Raw genomic sequence first — 8,164 nt, 5'->3', positions numbered from 1 at the left:
CCCAACTCTTGAGCAGTCTAACTGAACTTTCCCTGACTCAAAACAGCATAACAATGTACCACATACCTATTTCATCTTTCGTATTTATCCACACTAGCAGGATCCATCAGGGATGATCTGTCAGAAAGCCTGTTAGCATTTTTTGGCCCTAGCATCTAGTGTTTGCCATCCTCTATGCATTCCTCAATAATACTAAGATGATATAAGTCCTCTGGTTTGGCTGAGATATATATTTGAGTATCATCAGCGTAGCAGTGGAAACTAGCACAGTGTTTACATGTAATGTCACTTAGAGGTAGCATATATAAAGAAAAAGCAGAGGCCCTAGAACAGATCCTTGTGGGACACCATAGCTAACCTTGTTGTATGCTGTAAAGTCTCCATTTCTAACAAACTGGCAGTGACTGGCTAGATAAGATTTAAACCAGGAAAGGGCTGTTCCCCTAATCCCAACAAGTCTATCTAGTGAAATGTTGTGATCTATAGTGTCAAATGCTGCACTCAGATCAAGCAATATAAGCAAAGAAACAACCCTGGTCAGAAGCCAACAACAGGTCATTAACTACTTTAATCAGTGCTCTCTCTGTACTATGATGAGGCCTAAACTCTGACTGAAAGACTTCATGTATCTGGTTCTGATTCAGGTTTGAACTTGAAAATAAATGGAAGGTTTAAGATCTGCCTGTAGTTTGATAGCTGACATGATTTTTAGATTTTTTAGGTTAGATTTTTTGATAAGTGGTTGGACACTTGAATGGAAGAGGTGTGGTGCTCCCATGGGCGAGCCAAAGCTCAGCTATTTTGCCGTAGGGCTGTAGTGTTCCTGCAAGGGCTGTAGTGCCAGAGTTGAGGGCTTGTTAACTTTACTTAAGGCATCCAGAGCTTGTACTTCTAACTCGTCAATATGTCTAACACTTTCTAAGGTCTGGATGTCTACCTCTAGCATTAGAACCTTCTGTCAGACTAGCAATAAATCTACACTTCTCACAGATAAAACTATCACTAACGATGGACAAAGAATAGCTAAACATGTTGCACTCTGCACACTGAAGAAGTACGGAAGCGGCCATGATATAAATATAAAAATGCTAATGTTGCTTACATTTTTAAGTAGTTCTTTGGATGTAGTTTTTGATGATAGTGTAATCTTCAATGTCTAGTGGAAGTTGCCAGTTTCCAAGTATAATGTAGTTTAAGGAAAGTCGAAGGAAAAACAAATGGTAAACAATTAGAGAGCATGAAAGGTTAGTATGCCTAAAACTTCATCTCTGCATTTTTTTTCTTTAAAAGTCTCAAATAATCTATGACAAAGCAAATGTGAACACAGTGTAACACGATTTAATTTACAAGATGAATTTGTGTAAGCTCCACTATGAAGTGAGCAACATAGTCCTTCTGTATCGCCTTGGTTGAAAACAATGCAGCAAGGACTGCCATTTTATTTGTCACCAAAACACTGAGTTGACTTAGATGGCTGGTAAGAGGAAGTGGAAAGTACTGAGAAAACTGTCATGATCCAAAGTATATCACCTCATGCCACAATCATTTGTATTAAGGGTGTGTGTGTCTGCCATTAGAACTTTCATAGGTGATCATCTATGAAAACAAGAGAATGAGCACTAAAGTGTACAGAAGCATTTGCAAATACTAAATCTAGCATTTTTATGTAACAGTACTGTTGGACCATGGCAATGTGAAGACTGTGTATAAAAGGGATTTATTATTACCCAATATCAATGTAAACACCATCAAATTATAACTAATATTCTGCATTTATTTATTTACAATATCCAGTGAGTTGGTGGACAGACCAAAAATAAAAAAATAAATAACCAGCTATATATCAAATATTCACCATGTATGATTAATTTCCTCATTTGGGTCATTCTAGATGCTCTACCAGGATGAGTGTTCAAACTCTACTTGGATCTCAATTCCAGATGATTCTTTTCAGAAAGAGCTGATTTCTTTTCAGGTGGCAAAGCACTCTGGAAATGTAAGTTACATATTCTGGATAAAGTTGTTTTTTCTCCAATAACATCTCAAGAAACAGTCAAATCTGATTAAATTGTTATTAAATTGTTCACCCTAGTAATTTACTTTTATATATAAACTTTATTTATCCCAAAGGGGAAATTTAAATACAATACATTAAAACAAATATTCACAGGACATTATATTAAATACAATACATTAACAACAAATACACACAGGACACACTATAAAAGTCATCCTAATAATGTTCATCAGTAGTCTTTCATTACTTAATTAAGTCTGAGGCAGGCATGGATGTCCCTTATTCAAAATACACATCGGCACCGACAGAAAAGTGGACCTCTTCTGAACGGTTCTGCAGCAGTGGAAGTCAAGACGTTGACCTTATGGGAGCCATTAGAAAGATGAATGCAGGACATAAGAAGAATAATTTTGTATATCCTTTCTATACAACGTTTTCTATACAATCTCTTGGTCACAATACAGGCACCGTACAGTGCCAAAGAATGGAACTGTCAAAATTATTTTAGACCCAGTAGTCATGATATAGTTAAGATATTTCTAAAGCGTCATGCTAAGAAAATATAACCAACATATGAGAACAAATGTCACTGCACAGGCCCGTCCTCCTGGACTCCTCCCTATGTTTGTTTGATGTCTTGTTTGTGTTACAACATGCAGCACTGGACGAGTTTTCCTGTGGGTTTTTAAATAGCAGAGAAACAAAAAGACAAATAAGGGACAGGTGCAGGTCATCAATAATCAGGGGATTGGGAATAGGGAAGGTGCTGTCTGTGTGTGTCTGTGTGTGTGTGTGTGTGTGTGTGTGTGTGTGTGTGTGTGTGTGTGTGTGTGTGTGTGTGTGTGTGTGTGTGTGTGTGTGTGTGTGTGTCTTCATCTTCATTTCCACACCCCTCCCATGTATCACACCTGTCTCTTGTTATCTCCTTTGTTAACGTGTGTATTTAAGATCCAACAGATGGTTCCTATGCAGCTGGGGATGAGATATGCAGGACTAGTCCATGTCTACTTCTCCTGCATGGCCCTGTAGGTTTAGGATGTGTTCCCTTAAATAAGTTAGTTAATCCTCAACTTGCATCATCCACCTTTGGATGGTCGTGCAAATGAACCAACATCTGCACAACAGAATCCAAGGTTCCTGCATTTTGACAGTGCAACATAGATTATAGAGACTTAGAGACAACAGACAAACAGCCAATAGACAGACAGACAGACAGACAAAGCCCTGCTACAGGATGCCATATGAGCAGTGCTTTCTTTTTTTGGTATCTTTAACTACTTGCTCATTCAGCTCACTGTGACTCTTCACTTAAGTGTGGAAGCCACGGGACATTGTCCCTTATCATGCACCTTCAAGAGTGGAAGTAAGGATCTGTGTGACAGCCTTCCTACTGCAGTTTTCCCCAAATGTTCCTGTAGTTTCTCCAGCCAGGACCTGCCATCTAAAGGTCAGTCTTTTTACCGTTTTGACCATGAGAAGTTGTGACTCATTTGAAGTGTACAGTAAGGGTACAGCCTATGTGCTTTTAATGATCATTACTGTAGAATGGGGTTGTATTCAGTTAACAGTATATAATTCTTATTTCTAGGTGTGTTTGTTATAAAGCATAAATAGTTTAAGGTGCAAAGCATTAACATTGCAATCCTAATTTGCTCCTAAACTTTCAAAAATATATAGTAATGGCAATTTTATTTAATGGCACATGCAAAAAATAAGTTGTTGAGTGTTTTGACATTTTTCAGTAACTGAACATGTTTAACCAGTAATTGTTTTGGATAACCAGGACTCCAAGTCACAGCAACTGTCACTATTGGAGATGAGACTCTCACAGAAAGCCTGAAACTGAGAAATTGCCCAGACATCTCAGAGAGCTCACCATATGCTAAGTAAGAGCATTCATGTCATTTAAAAACAGTGGGTCATTACAGTAGATTTTCAGTTGGTGTTATTTTAGATCATTAGAAAGCTCACAAAGTCACAACTTAGCCATATTAATTCTTTTAGGAAATTAGTATGAAATATGAATAATACGGGTTCATATGGAGCAGGGAATGGTTTTACAGGATTAAAAACCCATTAAAACGGCTGATCCCATTGGACAGTGCTGCTTGTATGGCTCAATATCACTGTCTATTCATTTAATAGAATTGTACCTTAAACACCATTTCTCACTAACAAGAAACTTGCTCCTTAATGCAGAATTATAATTTGAATACAGTTCATCATAATGCACATTAAAACACTGACATTATTAATAGTTTTTTCTACTGTAAATCTAGTGGTCAACATTCTGTTGTGTGGTACCCAGCTGGCCATCAGGTTTTAATTTTTTTGTACCAAAAACATGGAAACAAGCAAATTTAGGATCAGTATTGAGTGTGATGACTTGGTTTTAGGTTCAGGTGTTCAGATGAGGTTCAGCAGGGTTGTGTGTGTTGTATGTTCCAGTGTACTGCCTATGACTTGTTTACTGGTTCAGGTGTTCAGATGAGGTTCAGCAGGGTTGTGTTGTATTTTTAGGTGTACTGCCTGTGTCTCATCTGGGTGTCACTGGAACTCCAGTAACCAGACATGTACCTGGAATCATGGGTCTGCACCACAGGTGCACATGGAGTAGGATCATGTAATCTATTCACATGTGCACATACAGGAAGGATCATGTAATCTATTCACAGGTGCACATACAGGAAGGATCATGTAATCTATTCACAGGTGCACATACAGGAAGGATCATGTAATCTATTCACAGGTGCACATACAGGAAGGATCATGTAATCTGTTCACAGGTGCACATACAGGTAGGATCATGTAATCTATTCACAGGTGCATTCAGCGAACAGTTCATCTAAGGGCACACGCACATGACGACTATTTCTTAATGCTTAAGGTCTTAATTTTGTTATTTCTATTCAGTTTTTATGTTTATTATTCTTAATTTTCTATATTTAATTCCCAGTGACATGATGATGTAGTTAATTTTTGTTTTAAATCATATTTCTACTTCATAACACTGAGACAGCTAAATACTGATTTAAGTAAAATAACACCATTAGTGCTGACTTTAGCACTGCCTTTCACACTGTTGACCATAATGTACTTAAGCTTGCCTTTTGGTTTTTAATGTAATAGAGTACCGCTGAAAACCAGGTTACATTGACATACAACAGTAACTTATGTAATCTAAAGACCGTTATGTCTTTTTAGAATTTCTACCATTAAATGTATTGGTAATTGGTTATTTCGTCCAGTGAATGAATGCATTGATGCATTTATTGAGTATACCTGAATAAGATAGCAGTTGCCAACTGAAACAGTGTTTCTTTTAACCAATCGCAAACAAACCTCCAATAAAATGTTCTGTTTTAAAAAAAAAAGAAAAAAGTTTGGCATTTTTGAATGTTGCGATTTGAATTGAGTGACAAAGAAAATACAGTTGACTTGCTTTTTTGTTATTGTTTTCCTTCTCTGTAGGATATGTGTAAACAACTAACTGCTAGGAAGAACTACACAGTAAGTAAAGAGTCTCATACACTGTATCAGCGGAAAGATCTGTGTGTGTCTGAGGAAAGTGGGGGCCTTGAAAAGGGAAATGGACTCCAGAAGACATTTGTGTTCATAAATCGAGTAGCAAGTCTTCTTGCACAGGATAATTTGTTTTATTTAGAACATGAAGCACAGAATGACTCATGCTTTTTGTATTTGTAAGAATTTCTTTACATTTTTTTTTCTGTCTAAGACCAACATTGTTGATGTTGATTAGTTATGTACATAATGAGGCAAGCATGCAATGTAAAATTCTGTAGGCGTCATCGTTTCATTAACAGTGCATCAAACAGCCAGTATCAATGCAGGAAGTCTGTAGGCGGTGCATCAGATGGCCAGTATCAAACACTTCTTCTGTTCATGTTCTTTATTAGCCAGAGATCATTTCTCTGTGGCCTAGTCAGGTCTCTTTTCATGGCAAAAACAATGCAGTGATGAAGGGGAAAAATCTGGAACAAGTTGTGAAAATTCTCCTCCAAGGAATCATGGCCTGCAATTCAAAGGAGTGAGTGTTACAGGTGGTGTGTGTATTGGTGTGTATAGAGACACATTTGTTTTGTTTGTTTACTCTTGCTGTTTAATTCCACAGGATTCCTGTGTTAGAATGCTCCACTGACACTCTGAGGTTCCACATTCCAAATGGAAATAAAGGAGCTGTCAGGGTGTGTGTGGTGACAGCAGACGGAAGTTGTCATAGCAACGCCACCATCACCTATGGCTCCCAGCCTACGTGTACTGGACTGCAGCCTAGAATCACATGGGCCAGGTAAAGCACAGTGAAAATCTCTGACGGTCATAGCACCAAAATGATGCCAAAAATGTTAGAGTACAATACAAAGAACCAGTTTCCAGCTAAAATATTTAATTCAAATTTTATTCATTTTTGTCCAAAAATATTTATAACTTTTCTGACAAATGAGTCCCAATTCCAGCAACATGTTTTTGGGTTAAGAAATATCATACAGTCTCATGTTATTACAATGTTATTACATTATACTTGTAAAATAGCTTGATCCATTTTGAAGACATACAACAATGCAAAATTAGTCAAGTTTGACATTTAAAAAAGAATAATTTGGTGGCCTTTACAGTTTTGGATACCCCAATGATAAGCTTGAAGTAAACTTTAAGAAATGTTCCAAGGAATCCTCAGAATCAGCTTTACTGAGTTGTATCACACAATGGAGTTAGTTTTATTATAACTTGCAGAAACAAGGCGATCTGAGGCGAGTGCAGCTAAACTCTTTGACCTGATTGTGGTTTGAGCATCTATTGCTCATTCTCTAGCAGAGACCTGGTGATGGTTAGCCACTTCCTAACAGCATTGCAGCTAATTATACTTTGCTGCAGTGATGTAGGTTTCGTTTGAATTTTGGGGGTCTGCTAACTTGAAGCTCCAGCAAAAACATCAGAGTATCACTGATAAACCTACCCATAGTAAAGACTTCATTCCCAAGGATTGCGATGGATAAAGTCAGTTCCTTACTCAGAAGTCAGCCAGGAAACCAATAAATACCAGTACTCTGTGACTATGCAACTTGCTACCCAGAGGCATTTCCCCTAAGGAAAGTCAAAACAAGGCAGTTGGTCAGTGCTCTGGTGCAGTTCATTTCCAGAGTAGGCATACCGAGGGAAATACTCACAGACCAAGAACCACATCTTACCACCCTTAGACAGATGGCCTCGTTGAAAGATTCAGCAACACAGGGAAGGCCATGCTGAAGAAGTTTGTTGCAGACACGGATACAAACTGGGATACATGGCTCTTCCCATACTTGCTCTTCCTATACAGAGAAGTGCCACAAGCATCCGCCGGATTCTCTCCGTTCCAATTGCTCTACGACAGAGAAGTTAACGGTCCGCTGGAAGGGGTCGCGGGAAGGTCACAACAATGGCAAAAAGCCCAGCAGCCTGTCCTGTGTCCTTAAGATGAGGATGAAAATGGCACCACTAACAGGGGGGCAGCAAAAACACGGAGAAAGCCCAGAAGATACAAAAGGAGGGGTATGCCAAAGCGATGCAAGTTCTTTCAGCAGATTGGGACAGACATCATATGAGTTGCAGTGTGGTGCGATGAAACTTGTACTCCATCCTTGACACAAAACCACGCGTAAATCCAGAAAGTTCAGCGGATCATACCATCCATCTACGGGGCATTCTCACAGGGTCACAGTGCTCGAACCACCCAGCCTAAACACACATGAGTAGTGTAAGCACCCCAAAACTATGCCCTTTATTTGCGAGTTTCCTTTCTCTGCCCCATAAAGCCATGTAATGCTTGTGCTGCTGGCTTTAAAGCTACTTAGGCTACCAAAATATTTCTTGCTTGATAAATGGATCTTGGTTCAGCATTTCTTGAGAAACATGATTGCAATGTTCACCACTTGCTGTTTCATGCTACCCAAGTGCTTTACTAGCTTTATTTCACCTCTGTCACACTGTCTTGAACATTATCTGATTAAATAATTGTTTAACGTTTGTCTTTCAGTGGTGAGCGGCAGATTCATGTGCTGGGGACCAATTTGGAGTATGCAGAGGCAGTCACTGTTCATTTATCGTCCAAAGAGATCATACTCAACTCGGCCAACAAGGTATGAAATGGTG

The sequence above is a fragment of the Electrophorus electricus genome, chromosome 2 (genome assembly GCF_013358815.1).
Source record: "Electrophorus electricus isolate fEleEle1 chromosome 2, fEleEle1.pri, whole genome shotgun sequence".
In the NCBI taxonomy this organism is placed as follows: Eukaryota; Metazoa; Chordata; class Actinopteri; order Gymnotiformes; family Gymnotidae; genus Electrophorus; species Electrophorus electricus.
Note: the sequence above shows the minus strand (reverse complement) of the source record.